The following is a 16,494-nucleotide window of genomic DNA, read 5'->3' as shown; positions in this document are numbered from 1 at the left end:
AACTAAGAATCCACCAGACTATAGGAAATTTTACACTGCTGCACATGTAAATTATATGTATTTCACATATATTTATATATATTTATATTTCATATATATTTTACATACATCCATAACTGTAAAAATACACTTATTAAAAATAAATGAAAAATATATTTTTATTTAGTCAATGTTGATGTAGTACCTATTACTTACAAAATACTCCACGGTGGTCTATGGGAATACCAAAGTAAGTAAAACAATTCTCTGCCCTCAAAGGAAGCAAATGGGACAAGTAGGGATCTTTCCAGGACAGTTGGAGGAAAGAGCCAAAGATTCCCAAACAAAGCAGTCTTACTGCAGTTTGGAGAAGCCACTATTAAATCTTGTCCGTATAGTCTCTGCATGCCTATTCTCCAGGTGGAATGGCCTGCTTCCATTTCCATTCTTCTACATTCTTACCCATCCTCCAAGACCAAGTTCAAATGCAAACTTAGGAGTAAAGTCTACCCCAATCCTCTTAGCTAAATATGCTTTTGACACTTTAGAACTCCCTACATATCCTGCCTTGAGACAAATTAGGTATGTTGAGGCCTTATGGGTGGGGGATGAATCATTTGCAGGCAAAGAATGTATTGTAGTCAGTCTTCTTGGATTCCCCCTAGAGTCTAGCTTGATGTGCCATAAATAGTTTTTGAAGAAAGAAACAACACTATTAATGTTTCCCTATTCAGGAAATGTATCAGCTTTCTCAAATCATTGTCAGAGTGAACATGAGGGAGAATGCTGAACACTGCTAGGGTAGTTAGGAGGATTAGGCACCTCCCCGCTCAATGCCGCAACCCCGCAACCCCACCACCACCATTTTTTTTTTTTTTATCAGACTGGTTCTTTCACACAGAAACAATAGCCTCATTAGTGATTAATGGTTGTTATTTCCAGCTGAATGGAATTTCATCAAGTTGTCAGCTGGATAGAAGTGGGCTGGCTGTATGGCCTGTTAGTATTTAAGAAGACTCCTACCTTAATGGATAGCACTTTCTATGCCTGGTTTTCCCTAAAGCTGAGATGGCATCCCAGGCTCAGAAACCTCTCTGCGAAGAGTGTAGGATTGCTGTTAATTTTGTAGCATCTTATCAGCTGAATGTCAGTGATGCTTATTTTACTATGGTTAGTATGCGTTCTTGAGGCATCGTGAGGGAGGTTTCGCTCTGGTTTGGGTGATGACATATCTTCTATATCCTTAGTAATGGTGGTTATGGCTGTGTTTGTGGTTTGATACTAGATGACACCGTAACTTAGTAGCTAGGGTTTTGCTGTGCCATGACCCAATGATTCAGAGCTGCAATTGCAAACTATGGGAGATAATAGGAAGAATCCCAGTTCTTTCCTATGGTTTCCCAATGCAGTATGGGCCTCAACTATGTGGGAAGACTGAATAAACAGTTTTTCACCCATACAGTACTTTAGAGTTAATGTAGATTATTAAGATTGATGAAGTAGATGGATATTTAAAATGTCAATTTATACTGAACTTCTGCCAGGAGTCCGCATGATTACTGGAAATAAGTATGTCAGGTTCACAAGTCAGACCCCTAAAAAGGCCATAATGGCCTAAGATTAGGCACCAGCATATTAAAACCTGGGTACCTTCTCTTTGAGACAGCCTGGGCCTTCTGGAATTCAAAAAACAAACTAAGGAAAGAACAACGAAGGCCCCTTTCGGACAACCACAGAAATAATGAAGTGAGCTTCTGTAAAATTTCGTCTTGAAATTCAGCTTCTCTGACCTCTGTTCTGTTCCCATTCTCACCCCCTGTTCCAGACCTGTTACTATGATGAAGATTCTGATGCGCCTGTTTATGTACCCTTTTTCCAAGACCAAGCAGTGGTGAAGCAAGAACATGCAAAGCAGTTCATAAAATATCTAAAAAACCGTCAAAGTAGAGTCTGCCTTCCGGTGACTAAGGTGACTATGTACCTTTGGTAGGATGATCTCCACATGGCCTTTGCCGCTGGGTCTAGAGCACTTAATGATTAGTTACCACCTAACTTCTAAGGTTACTTGTTTTCTCTGTTTCTTTCTTTGCTTTCTTTTCTTTCTAAGATTATTTATTTGAGAGAGGGGGAGAGGGAGAATGATTAGGGGAAAAAACAGAGGAGAAGGGAGAGAGAATCTGGAGCAAATTCTGTGCTGTGCATGGAACCTGACATGAGGCTCAATCCCAGGACCCTGAGATCAGGATCTGAGCTGAAACCAGGACTTAGATGCTTAACTGACTGAGCCACGTAGGCGTTCCTGGTTACTTATTTTCTTACATGGAATTATAGCCACTGACTTTAAGGGCAAGAATGTATCTTTGTAAACTCTTCATATTATTGTGAGTAAATCATAACCACTAAACGCTGTTTGATTTTTGTTTTGTTTTGTTTGGGTTTTCTTTTCTTTTTAAATTTTTGTTTATTTCAGTAATCTCTACATCCAGTGTGGGGTTCGAACTCATGACCCCAAGAGCAAGAGTGGCATGGTCTTCAGACTGAGCCAGGCGGGCGCCTCTTCTTTTCTCTTGTTTTGTTTTTAATGTGTGTGTGGTTTTTTTTGTTTTTTTTTTTTTAAGATTTTACCTATTTATTTGACAGAGCGAGAAAGAGAGAGCAAGCACAAGCAGACAGAGCAGCAGGCAGAGAGGGAAGCAGGCTCCCCGCTGAGCAGAGAGCCGGATGTGGGGCTCGATCCTAGAACTTCCGAGATCATGACCTGAGCTGAAGGCAGAGGCTTTAACCCACTGAGCTGCCCAGGCGCCCCTTGTTTTGTTTTTTTAATGGGCCAGCAGCACTAGCATCACCTGGGAACTTAATAGAAATTCAAATTCATGGGCCCAGTGGGACAAACTGATTCAGATTCTCTAGGCAGTGGAGCCCAAGGAATAGTGGCTTAACAACTTCCCAGGTGATTCTAATGCTCTGCATAGTTCGAGAAGCTCTCCCCTAATGGCCTCTTCCTAAATGTGTTAGCATCTTATAGTATATCTTTAGTCTAATTCAGATACATGTTCAGGTATTTAATATGGCTAAGTCTTCAAAAGAGTAAAACAAATTCTTTTTCATTAGGACATACACTCCAAAGAAACAGTCTAAACTTCATTTGGGGTTATTACATGTAGAAACATCCCTATTTACCTGATGGGTTCTTTTAGTTCCAGCTTTGTAAAGAGAACTAAATGTCTGCTAGTAACAGAACAGAACCACCATCACAGAATTCCAAAGCTAATGTAACAGTGTGTGTAAGTATGCTGATGGTAACCACGTTTTGCAACACATTAAAATCACCTGGTGAGCTTTTGAAAGTCTTGATTCTGAGTTTGTACTCCATATCCATTAAGCCTGAATTATTCATGTCTGAAAGCCAGACATGCGTATTTAAGATGCCCTGCTGAATCCATTGTGCCAGAAAGCTTGGAAACTATTAGCCTGTGTAAACCTAGTCATAATCCAACCCAGGATGTAGGGTGTAACAAGGCTGAGGTAGAAAAGTGACTCCCTGTTCTCAACAGAGGCCTGACGCAGAGTACTGGGGAACCGACCGGGAAGCTATCGTGATTGCTCTGGAGGTGGAAAGGAACTTATACAAGCACCTGCAAGAGCTGAAGAATTCGGCTTCTAAGAATCGTGAAATTGATGTAAGTAGTTAATTGGTTCTGAAAGCAGGGTTATCTTTCACTTCCAATTGTGACCTACTTCTAAGACATAGGTCTGAAACAGTGGATCCCCCAATATGTTTATTTCTCCCCGAGGAAGTAATGAACTTATTTCTGGAAGTTGGTTGGGGGGAGCGTAAGTGTGCTGGAGAAATGCCACTGAACTCAAGATCGAGAAGACTTTCCAGGAATAATACGCTCAGATAATTACACAAAACAACTTCTGCTGCTGGCTTAAAAATCTCCTAGATTAAAAGGGCTTAAATTTTAATGAATACCAGAATCACCTGGAGGGTTAGTGAAATAAACTGCTGGGCCCTATCCCCAGAATTCAATTCAATTGGTTTTATGTGGTATCCAAAAAATTGCATTTCTAACAAGTTCCCAGGTGATGATGTTACTGGCCAGGGGCCACATCTTGAGAACCACTATCCTTGAGTGTCCTTGAAAAACTGAATATTAATGGTGACTTCTTGTCCTATAAACTTTTCTGAAGTCTTCTTGATTAATGATGAACACTCCACCTTGTAGTGGTAATTTTCTTACCAATCCCCTACCTTCTCTGGGTCAGTGAAGAAAAAAATGTCCTAAAATGAAAGTTATTGACCCTAGATGATACTGGATTCACTGAAGAGTTCTGAAGAGATACCTATGACCTAAGCCTTACTCCAGACCACTTAAATCTAAAACTTAGGGAATGGGGTCTGGGTGCCTACTCAAAACCCCCATATGATTCAAATAAACAGGGTGGGAAAGCCATTACACCAGGAGCTCATTACTTAATTACCTACCTTTTCACACTTTTTCTACAACTTCCTCTTTTTGAGAACCACTGCCATGATTAGCTTGTCACTGTTGGAGAATTACCTGTTCACAAAGCATTCTTGAATAACTTTTATAATTATTACTAACTTATATAAAAATTTATACCTATTAATATTGCATATTACATTAAAATTTTGATGAGATATCCTAACACTCATATTCATTAAAAGTGGTTATTTGTTTTCACCTGGAGTTCTTGAATGTCTTAGATCAGTGCTCTTTGAATTTCAAGGTGCATACGAATAGCTTAGCTCTGTCTTAAAATCTGGTTTCATAGGTCTGGGTGAGACTTGAGAATCTGCATTTCTGACAAGCTCCCAGGACCGCTGGTCCATGTACCCACTATAAGTTGGTAGCAGGATCTTGGGTCATCTCCCATTGCAGATAAGGTCTTTAATGAGTCCTCCCCTATCTTTTTTTTTTTTTTTTTTTTTTTTTTTTTTGTATTGTAGCTCTTAGAATTCGTGAAAATTTTCTTGAATAAACAGAGAAGGAACATAAGATATCTGCAATACCAGCTTAGCTATCAGGAGGAATTAGAAAGGCTGTCTGGGAGGGAAAGCACACCTGAACGGTTTTTGGAAACATGGGGCCAAGAGGCTTCAACATCTGAAGGCCGCCCATCAAGTCATCCATAGCAGTAGTAGCTCCCGAAGGCAGCTACTTAAGAATCTTGATCTGTTTGACAGAAGACTGCTTTCCTTTTAATCTAGTATCCCAGTCTTCACTGTTATGCATGGAAATAAATTTGGTTTTGCATTACAATTTTGTGTTAAAGAGATTGCTATTGGAGTACAAGAGGGTTATTTCCATCATTGAGAGTTTGGTAAAAGTTTCTCAGGGACAGGGGGTGCATTAGACTTGAAGGAAAATAAAACAAAACAAAAACAATTAAAAATTTAAAAAAAAAATCCTTCCCTTATTGTCCCAAGGACAACCAGATGCCCAGTCAGGATTTGATAAATTCAACCAGTCCAAGTGGATGCAGTAAAAATTAAGTAATTTCCTTAGGTCTTATTAAAGCTCCCCTCCCCCTTAGCTTATATACATATTTTAAGTTTACAAAATAGTAGGGTTTTCTTCTAATTAAATATAAAGCCAAACTTGAAAATAAGAGCTCTTGGGTTAGAAAAGGTGGCTCCTCCCTAAAAGTGGACAGTGGACAGGCAGCTGCAATCCAAATGTCCTTTCACAGCTGGAGGTAGACTTAGGGAATAGGAGGTTGGTACACAGGAAATTAAGGCGCTGAAGACAGTATGGGGATATCCTTACTCACACCATTATGGGCCCAACACATACTAGGGTAATTGCTTTAGGAGCATATAATGAGCGTGTAAAATTGGGTCAGAGCCAAAGACCTCATGTAATTAGTAAAACCTGGGAAGAAAGGTGGCTCTATAGGATTGTGTACTTGCTCCAAAACTTACTATATTCATGGCCTTGAATATTTTTTTACCTCACTCATTGACTCAGTTTCGTTGTCTGTAAAGTGGAGTTAATTTTATTTAGTTCATGGTTAGTGAGATTAAACTGTAAAATATCCAGAAAAGTGCCTACTCTGATTATGTATTCCATAAATTTGTAAAATAGTGCCAATTCTTAAACTTGAGGAAAGCCATGACATGATAGAAGCAATTACAATGAACAATCAGTAAGACTGAAACAGAATCTTAAAACATTTAATCTTAGACAAAAAGGAGTCTGAAGCAAGAAAAAGTGGTCATAAGAACCAATTAGATACCATGAGGTAAAAAGAAATAAAGTTAACAAATAGACTTATATTCAAACATACCCAAACAAGTGATTTAAAAGTAAGCTAAGAAATTTTCAGTCAAAAGGATAAAGAAATTTAAGATGTTAAGACATGCAGTTCTAACAAAAGCTATAATTAGAGCTCTAGGAGGAAAGAGAATTTAAAGTGGTGGGGCAGGGGAGATCTATGGTAATGAAATTTTAGAGCATCAAGGATAAAAAGTCTCCCACAAAAGGATATCGCTTAGAATGAAAACTGACATATTAATCACAGCTTTCTCATCAATATTAGATGAAAAGAAAAAATTGGAGAAATCCTCAAAATACTGATGAGGAAAATAAAAGTTCAGGCTGAAATAGACCTATTCAGATATTAAAATATTGAGTTTACAGAAGCTTCTAACTTAAAGTAGACCTTCACTGTGAGTGATATTGTTTTAATGGCAAAAAAGAAAGGCATACAGGTCCAATATAATCTGGCCAATAATTAATTTTATATAGTACTTTATGCTTTAGTAATTTCAGTGAGGAAGGGAATGTTCCCTGGCAATAATGAACCACATAATAGATTTTGTTACCTACCTTTTCACACTTTTTCTACAACTTCCTCTTTTTGATAACCACTGCCATGATTAGCTTGTAACTGTTGGAGAATTACCTGTTCACAAAGCATTCTTGAATAAATTACTACTTTTAGAATTATTACTAACTTATATAAAAATTTATACCTATTAATATTGCATATTCACATTAAAATCAGGACTAAGACAAGATTGCTTTAACCTCAATGCTACTTTGTATATTGCTGGAAGTTCTCAACCAGGGTTCCTTAATCTCCACACTGTTGACATTTTGAGCCAAATGACTTTTTGTTGTGGGGAGATGTCCTACACATTGTGAGATGTCTTGCAGTATCGCTGGCCTTGACTTACCAGATAGTTGAGACAATCAAAACTGTTTCCAGGGACGCCTGGGTGGCTCAGTTGGTTAAGCAGCTGCCTTCGGCTCAGGTCATGATCCCGGCGTCCTGGGATCGAGTCCCACATCGGGCTCCTTGCTCCGCAGGGAGCCTGCTTCTCCCTCTGACTCTGCCTTCCACTCTGTCTGCCTGTGCTTGCTCTCGCTCGCTCTCTCTCTGACAAATAAATAAATAAAATCTTTAAAAAAAAAAAAAAAAAAAAAAAAAAAAAAAAAACTGTTTCCAGACATGGCCAAATGTCTTCTGAGCAAGCAAGTTACTGTGCTTGAGAACCACTATTCCAGATAATGCAATAGAAAAACTAAAGGAAAAGAAGCTACATATGTGTAAAAAGACTTATTTAATATGATATGATTATAACTAGAACTGAAAAACTGTTATAACTTATAAGAAAGTTTAATAATGTTGCTGGGTAGAGGATAAATATCTACAACACAACCTTTCCTATATATAATCGGTAAACAGAGAAAATATTAAAAATATATTTTGTGTTTATAATATCCACAAATACTTAAAATATCTAGTAATAATCCAAACAAATGCAATTTGAAATCTATATGAAACAAAAATGCTTCCTGTAAGAGATAAAATAATGAATTTGAATAATAGAAAGAGAAGAGAAGTTCAAGTTTGTGATGCCTCCCAAATCAATGTATAGAGATTAAAGGAATTGGAGTCATAATCCAATAGGATTTTGAGGGCTTGGACAATTTAGTACTAAAGAAAAATCTTCATCATGGGGAAAGCCATGGAAACATACATAAAACTTGTTAACATCGTTGCAAAATACAAACCAAGACCACAAGAAGATACCATTCACTACATACTCATCAGAGGGACTAAAATTAAAATAGCTGCCACCATCATACCCTGGCAAGGTGAAAAACATTTGAAGCTCTTGCACATTGTTGGTGAGAATATAAAGTGGTGCAACCACTTTGGGAAAAGGTAGGGCATTTTCTTTTAAAACTAAGCCTATATCTATCTACCCGTGAATTTTTGGAGAATACAATTTAGCCATAGGAAATATTATTGACTAAAATTGTATAGAGAAAGCTATAGAGAAAAGAGAGTAGGAAGAAGTTACAAGTCATCTCACCTGATGCTCATCATAGGAATCAATAGATATTATCTAACTAAAGAAGGTTCTAAGGGTATTATATAAAAGTCTATTTATAAATGGAGTTTTGAGTGGCACAGTCAGTTGTCACCTGATTCTTGACTTTGGCTCAGATCGTGGTCTTGGGGTCATGGGGTTGGCGCTGTGTCCAGCTCTGTGCTCAGCATGGAGTTTGCTTGGGACTCTCTCTGCCCCTCCCCACTGTGCGGGCTCTCTCTCTCTCTCTCTCTCTCTCTCTAAAATAAAAGAAGTGAATCTTTTAAGGATAGTCTAATTATAAAGGCAGGTACTAGAATAAAAATAAAGAACTATGATTTTTAAAATGATAGCCTCCACATTGGAAATGTATATAAATATAATATTCACATGTGCAATTTATTTTGTATCCCTTAAATTAGCCCTCCTTTTAGTCCTAGTTCTAATGTTCACCCCGTCATTCTGATGAAGTTTCGCCTGATCACCTTTTGGTTGAATGAGTTTTTGTTCTTTGGGAGATGCTTCAGTAAGACCTAATGTGGACAATATTCCTTGAGTCCTTGAAGCTACAGAAATTTTTGTGTGTAGCTTTGACACTGAAAGGCAGCTTGAAGGGATTTCAAATTGTTGGCTCCAACTTTCTTTCCTTAAGTTTCTGATAGGTATTGTTCCATTTGTTAGCACTGATTGTAGCTGTACCAGCTTAGCTCTCTTTCACTTAAAAGGGATACAATGTTTTTGCCCAGATGCTCAAAGTTTGCTACTAGTGTTAGTAGTACCCTAGTTACCCTCTAATGTTTGTATGATCGGTGTTAGTACAAGGTCTTGGTGTTGGTCATTCTGGGACAGTTCTCTCATATCTTGAATGTGACTTTAAATATACAAATTCAAATCTTATTTCAGAACATTTTATAATGTATGTTACTCTATTCTTTTGGTTTTCCTCCAGTGCAACAACTCAAATGAATTTTATTTTGAATAGTTTTGCCTATCTTTTATAACTTTCTCTTCACTTTCTCTTTTAAAAAACCTTTTTCCTTATATATGTCTGTGTATATTCTCTATTTTGTGTTACACTTTCTATAGTATCTATATCCTCTTTGCTCCTTCTACTTCAGTCTTTTACAAAATGATTTTGTCTGTGTCTTCTATTTCTTTTTATTTAAAGATTTTATATATTTATTTGAAAGAAAGAGACAGAAATAGTGAGAGAGAGCATGAGCAGGGAGAAGAGGGAGAAACGGACTCCCTGATGAGTAAGGAGCCTGATGTGGGCTCCATCCCAAGGCCCCAGGATCATGACCTGAGCCGAAGGCAAATGCCCAACCAACTGAATCACCCAGGCACCCCTGTGTCTTCTATATCTTTCCTAAATTTTGCTAATTGATCATTTCACATACTTCATTGACCATCACCTTCCCTTTGTTGGCCCTGTCTTCCCTGAGTTCTTGTAATTTTTTTATTGTTTTCTTTCCTTCGATTATGATTTATCTCCCTTTATTCATGTTGAGATGTTATGTTAGAATATTCCTCTGCTTTAGAGCAATATTTTTCTAATGAGTGTTTGTTGTCTACAGGAAAGTTTTGTATCTATTTTCAGTTCTATTTTGCTCTTTTGTTTTCCTAGAGTAGATTTCTCTGGATCTAGTTCTAGTTGCACAATTACTTTGCTAATCCAATTTGAATGATTTGGATTTTCTCACTTAGAAGGAAGGTTTTTTGAAGTGAGGGAAAAAGTAACTTTCCCAGTTTCTCAATTAAAGAGCTCCCTCCCCTATTACAATGATAAATGCCACTTTGGAAACCACACCTCACTTAGATTTCAGATCTTAACTTGATTCAGAAAGGTCCCTATCATCGGTTCCAAGCTTCTGTGGTATCTTCACTGCCTCTGGTGAAGAAGCTACCTTCACTGGACGATCCTGCTTCTGATTGCCATTTTGTAACTCCCCTTTCTTTTAGAAGTGCTATTTTATAGAATCTGCCACTTCTGTGTGAGTCCTCATCCAAACACATTCTAACCCTTCTGTCTTCTCCTGTCCCATCACACCTGTCCTCTTTGATCACAGCAGTCGTCACTGATGAGGGGTCCCATCCTTTTGGGAGAGAATATTTACTGTTGGTTTCTAACATCTGGCACTCCTAGAATTCTTCTGCACACCCTGTTCTCAGAAACACTCACAGCACTGTGTGGCTTCCTGAACCAAGCCTGCTGACTTCAGATGATAAAACCAGTTACTATTCAGGATACATCAAGGGAGACAGTGGAGCACAAAGAATCCAGTACTAATACATATCATAAAGCACACACACACTAAAATGTTTATGTCCCAACTGAGCAGTACTTCTTGAGTGCAAAGTCATATGTTTTGCCTGCTAAAGTAGGTTCAGGAATAGGACTGGGCTGGCAGAAGGCTCTTCCAGACCTATCAGGTACATAAATGGAAAAAGGCAATGTTCTATAAAGAATCATGACAACCGGGGCGCCTGGGTGGCTCAGTGGGTTAAGCTGCTGCCTTCGGCTCAGGTCATGATCTCAGGGTCCTGGGATAGAGTCCCGCATCAGGCTCTCTGCTCAGCAGGGAGCCTGCTTCCCTCTCTTTCTCTCTCTGCCTGCCTCTCTGCCTACTTGTGATCTCTGTCTGTCAAATAAATAAATAAAATCTTAAAAAAAAAAAAAAGAATCATGACAACCAGCTATGTTGGAGGAAGGCAGCTAGTTTTGTGACTACATAAAAGAGAGGTAACTGCATTAGAAAAAATTCAAAATCACTTAGCCTAGATTACTACTCTGCCCTTCTCACCTACAGGAAACTTGAAAATAGAGGCTCCAGAAATTCCCAAGTCAAACAACAAGGAGAAATATGAAATAAAAAAGAGGGTGGGGAGAGAGTGTTGGCATGGCATCTCTTAGATGCTATTAGAAAAAAAGGAGAAATGAAACATAATTGATTAACATATGAAGAATACTTTGACATGGAACAGCTGAAAACCAATGAAAAACCCTTTAGTTTTAGCTATTCTAGCGGGGAAGTACATCCACTTATTGTAGTTTATCATTATTGACGTATAATTGACATGCGATGTAATATGAGTTTCAGGTGTAAAACATACTGATTCAACAGTTCTTTGCATTACTCCGTGTTCACCAAGATAAGTGTAATTACCATCTGTCACCATACAACATTATCACAGTATTATTGTCTATATTTCCCATGCTGTAGCCCCCAACTCTGATTTTTTTGTTCCACAACTGAAAGTTTATACCTCTCCATCTCCTCCATAATATTGAAGTTTAAACTTGCATTTTCCTGAGGAGTCTGAAAAGCAAATGCTTAAAACTGTTGAAAAGAATATCATAGGATGACTTTATTCTCTTCTTTAGTTCTCTGTAGAGAGAGAACTGAGCCTGATTAAGTATCGCAAATGCAATCTATTAGAAGCGCAAAACACAGACACTGAAGACTCTGCAGTATTCTCCCTGTTAGCACTAAAGATAGGATCACAGGTTCACCTAATGAAGGTTCACTAAGCTCACAGATACTACTGATACTATTATCATCATATTTACCTTAAGCCTGAAAGATGCAAGGGCAATTATGCCTTTACAAACAATTTTCTGGTGCCTCTTTTTAATTCCCAGCAAGGTGGTATTACTAGCAGAAAATAAACTTCTTTAAAAATACTGTGGATAGTTTCTTAAATATAAGAAAAAAAGACTGCTGGGTTTTGTATCTCTTCAGTCATATTAAATCAGATCACTTAAACAAGTACTTACTGAGCATCTTCTATTTGTCATGAACTTAACTTAGATGTTGGGAATACAAAATTGAGTAGGCCTTGTCACTGAGACATGCCCAATCTAGTAGAGAATGCACATATAATGTAAATCACTAGAATTTACATGAATAAAGGCCTGTATGAGGCAGAGAAGAACATAGAGAAAAGAACAACCAAGTGCTAGGGAAGAGGGGATGTGATACAAAAGCTTCTGATCATTTGGACTTGGATGGAGGACTCAGAGTTGAATAGAATGGGAAAGAGAAACAAGAGTATTTCCAGGTAAGCCAATGGTATAAGGTCAAATCATGAAGTGCCTGTTGTACTTGTTAATATGCTTGGGTTTTGTTCTTTAGGGGATGAGGAAGCAATGAGGAATTTAGACAAAGATGTAATATGATTAGATTTGCAATTTAGAACAATGACCTATAGAACAGTCACTGATGGTGTTGCTCTTTTTTTGTTTTAAGATTTATTTGTTTATTTGAGAGAGAGAGAGAGAGAGAGGCAAGAGGAGCCGAGGGGGAGGGGGAGAGAGAGAGAGAGAGAGAGAGAGAATCTCAAGCAGATTCTGCCCTGAGTATAAAACCTGATGCATGGCTTGATCCTGGTGCCCTGGGGTCACTATCTGAGCTGAAACCAAGAGTTGGCCATTTAAATGACTGAGCCACCCAGGTGCCCCTGATGATGTTTTTGACACTGCTGTCTGTGGCTATCACGTGGTAAAACAAATAATTATGTTGGCATTTTTGAGAGCTGGGATTTCCTGTATGGAATAAAGGAGAAATAAATGTAGGATCAGTGAGGTTAAGTAAAAGTCCTATAGATACTTAATTATGAATATCAGAATATCAGAGCTCATGATGTAGATACTTAAAAAAAAAAAAAAAAAAGTCCTAGGTGTCCAGTGAAAAAACTTGGAAACAAGCAGCAATGATCATGCTTACACCCTCATTTTGGTCTCTAAAGACCATTTGTCACTAAAATGAACAAAGTCTCCTTTGAGAAATGGCTGCTTACAGTTTGAGTCGGGAAATTTATTAAATAATCCAGAAACATTACCATATTAGAAGCAAGGTTGTCAAAAAGAACTCAGAACCTACTTGAAGAGGATTCCTTTCAGTAAGGATAGACAAGGATAGCCACTTTCATGAGAAAAGTAACTGCAATGGGCTGAAACATACCAAATACGCTTAAATCTATGAGTAAAATATTAAATAAAAAATAATAAGTACTTAATAATAATAAGTAATTATTAAATAATCATAATATGTTAAACAAAAAAAAGTGGTTTAAAAAAATGGTCACCTTTGGAAGATAGTAGAAAGCTAATTCAAACTCCAACCTTGAAAACTGGTAAGGGAAAAAATCAAGGATTTAACCTGTCTTTCCTATGGGAAGTACCTAGATTACCCAAAGTAGTTAATAAGGGAAATTTCTCTTTCTACAAGATAATACAGTGTGCATAACATATTTTTGCCAAACCTTAAAAATAAGTAAACAATGATCACCAATGGCTGCTATTAACAGAAAAAAAAAAAAAAAAAAAGCCAATCAGGCATTTTGTACCTTCTGATAAATTACATGCCACTACTCAAGAAGTAATTTTGAAAAGAAAAAAAAGGGGATTAAATTATGTCATAACAAGCCTCAAAATTTAACTACCCTCTGTGGGAAATACAGAAGTAAAGAATCTATTGAACAACACAACCGAGATGCACTCAACAAAATCCAGAATGTGGGAAACTACAGGACAAAAGTCTCAGGTTCTTCAACAAATAAATAACATGAAAAAAAAAAAAAAAAAGAGGGAAGAGAAGTGTGGCCTTTGTTTGATCCTGATTGAAACAAATTTTTAAAATGTGAAATTTGAACACTAGTAGAATATTTGATGATATTATGAAATTATCAATTATTTTTCAGTGTGATCATTATATTATGGTTGTGTATGGTTATTATATTATATATTATAATATGAAATTATCAATTATTTTTCAGTGTGATCATTATATTATGGTTGTGTATGGTTATTATAAAATAAGAATCATCATCTTTTGGAGACAGATGGAAATATTCATGAATGAAATGATAAGATAAGATTAGAAAGCAGGGGGGCACCTGGGTGGCTCAGTGGGTTAAAGCCTCTGCCTTCGGCTCAGGTCATGATCCCAGGGTCCTGGGATCGAACCCCACATCGGGCTCTCTGCTCTGCAGGGAGCCTGCTTCCTCCTCTCTCTCTCTGCCTGCCTCTCTGCCTACTTGTGATCTCTGTCAAATAAATAAAATCTTAAAAAAAAAAAAAAGATTAGAAAGCAGGGAAGAAAATGGGATAAAAATGTAACTAGCTTGGTTATTACTGAAACCGGGCAATGGGGTCCTTGGGAGTTCATCACACCATTCTGCATATGCTCAATAATAACTTTTTTAAAAAATCACTTATTTTAAAGGACAATTTTATTTCCCTAACATCTGGATGATGGGAAGGTCAATTTACTATAACCTACAAACACTGATGTTGGCCCTCTGCATTTTTTGACAAGGTCTCCATGTTTTTGTCTCACAGCTCATTTTAACGGTCATCACCACAATGTTCATCCCACTGTGCTGACAGAGGTGTCAAGAGTCTGGAGAATTTGTAATAGGCCCTCTTCAAGTTGCTACAGTTGATCACTGGACACAAAGACGTCTGGTGTCTTGTTTCCTTTAAGTAAAGCACAGTGTGGATTGCCACCAGCAAATGGATTATTGGAGTATTTAACTACTGGAGTAGTTCTTTTCTGCATAATTTTTCTAAAAGAAAAACAGGTCTCTAGAGAAGGCCTAAAAAGCAGCCCAAACACAGATGTCCCTGATGTCTCCAGAGCCTCTCACGTACCAGCCGTGTCAGCTGGCTTCCTGTGTCACTTTGCTGGGCGGCTGTTTTCCCTGTTTGGCTCTAACCAGCTCCATCTCATGCCTGAATACTCATGCGTAGCCGACTTTACTATTTGGGGTATAATGAAATGGAATTACAGCAAAGCACAAAGAAGTGACCAAATTATAGTAGAATAACCGCTGTCTCACTGCCCTTGAGCCTCTCAGCCCTCTTGCCATCTCTAGGTGGGGCCAGGCCTCTCTATTCCAGGATTTCTCCAACATTTGAGTATTTGGATCTCCATCCGTCACTCAGGAAGAAACTAAAAATTGTTGTTTCTTTAATATGCAAATTAATAAACTCTTCTTTGTCCGAACTGGACCTAGAAGACCAAAATCTGTTCACATATTTTCCTAAATAGATAAGCAACTGTCTCTCTAAAAGGAATTCTGCCTCCCTCCTAGGCTAAGAAGCTCAAATTCTTGCTTACCTCCCAGGATAGCATACATTTAAAATAACTTCTTTTTTCTTTTCCTTATGCAATATTTCTGCTTAAACCTGAGTAGGCACTATGACTTGTTTTCCACATTGATGTAGTAAAATGAGATTGTGCCGACTCTGCACATACAGAACAGATGGGTGTGAGCCAGCACACCCACAAGAAACATCCCCAGAAAAGATGTTGTTTTTTACTAGTTGCTTTGTGTTATAAGGTGCTTATTGACATAAAATATTGTCAGGAAGACAAAAAATAAACTTCCTGTGCTGAGACTGATTTTTAGTATTTGTTATAGTAAGTTAATCTACTGTGAAACAAAGTATAAACATAGATGGAAAATCCACTTAAATGTGCTACTTACAAAGAAGCATAAAATGATGGTAGAAGCGTGACATGTTTTAAAAGCCATTGTGGAGGCAACAGTGTAATAACAGCAGCCAACGTACTCCTGAGTATATGATTCACACATCCAAGTGTTTCATAATAATGCATTTAATTTACTTTAATTCATCCTAAGTGCTTTTTACATTTAATCCAGGGAACAACTACCTGGTGGAGGTTCTGTTATTAGTCTCAACCACAGTGAGGAAACCAAGAAGGTCAAGTAACTCACCCAATGCCATCTGGCTCCAGAGCCTCCACTCTTCACCATCATCCCCTAACTTTCTCACTGGAAATCCATCAGGTATGAAGATCCTCGATTATCTGAATTAGAAATAAGAGCAGGTAATCTCTTGGTCCCTTGTTCTTTTACCCAGTCTTTTACCCAGTCTCTGTATGTCTGCTTCTTTCTTTCTCTCTTTGCACTGTCTCCACTTTGTTGATTCATGGTCAGCTGAGTCCTCTCAACTTGATGTGTCCATCACTGAAGAACCAGTGAAAACTGACCAATGGCTTTGAATTCCAACTGCAAAGTACTAGGAGAAAGACTTCATTTAGGCTGAGAAGTCAGGGATCCCTTGCCCTTGGGGACAAACAGCTGCAGCTATGGAGGAAAGACAAGGTTACATATCATAAAAATGGTTGCCCAGG

General features: G+C 37.9%; 1 pseudogene; it reads left to right on the top strand.

The window, feature by feature from the left end:
- Nucleotides 1-5,140, top strand: part of LOC131825638 (large ribosomal subunit protein eL19-like) — a 48,237-nt pseudogene extending 43,097 nt beyond the window's left edge.
- Nucleotides 5,141-16,494: the final 11,354 nt, after the last annotated feature.

The sequence above is a fragment of the Mustela lutreola genome, chromosome 2 (assembly GCF_030435805.1).
Source record: "Mustela lutreola isolate mMusLut2 chromosome 2, mMusLut2.pri, whole genome shotgun sequence".
Taxonomy (NCBI): Eukaryota; Metazoa; Chordata; class Mammalia; order Carnivora; family Mustelidae; genus Mustela; species Mustela lutreola.
This window is presented reverse-complemented; position numbering and strand designations above follow the sequence as displayed.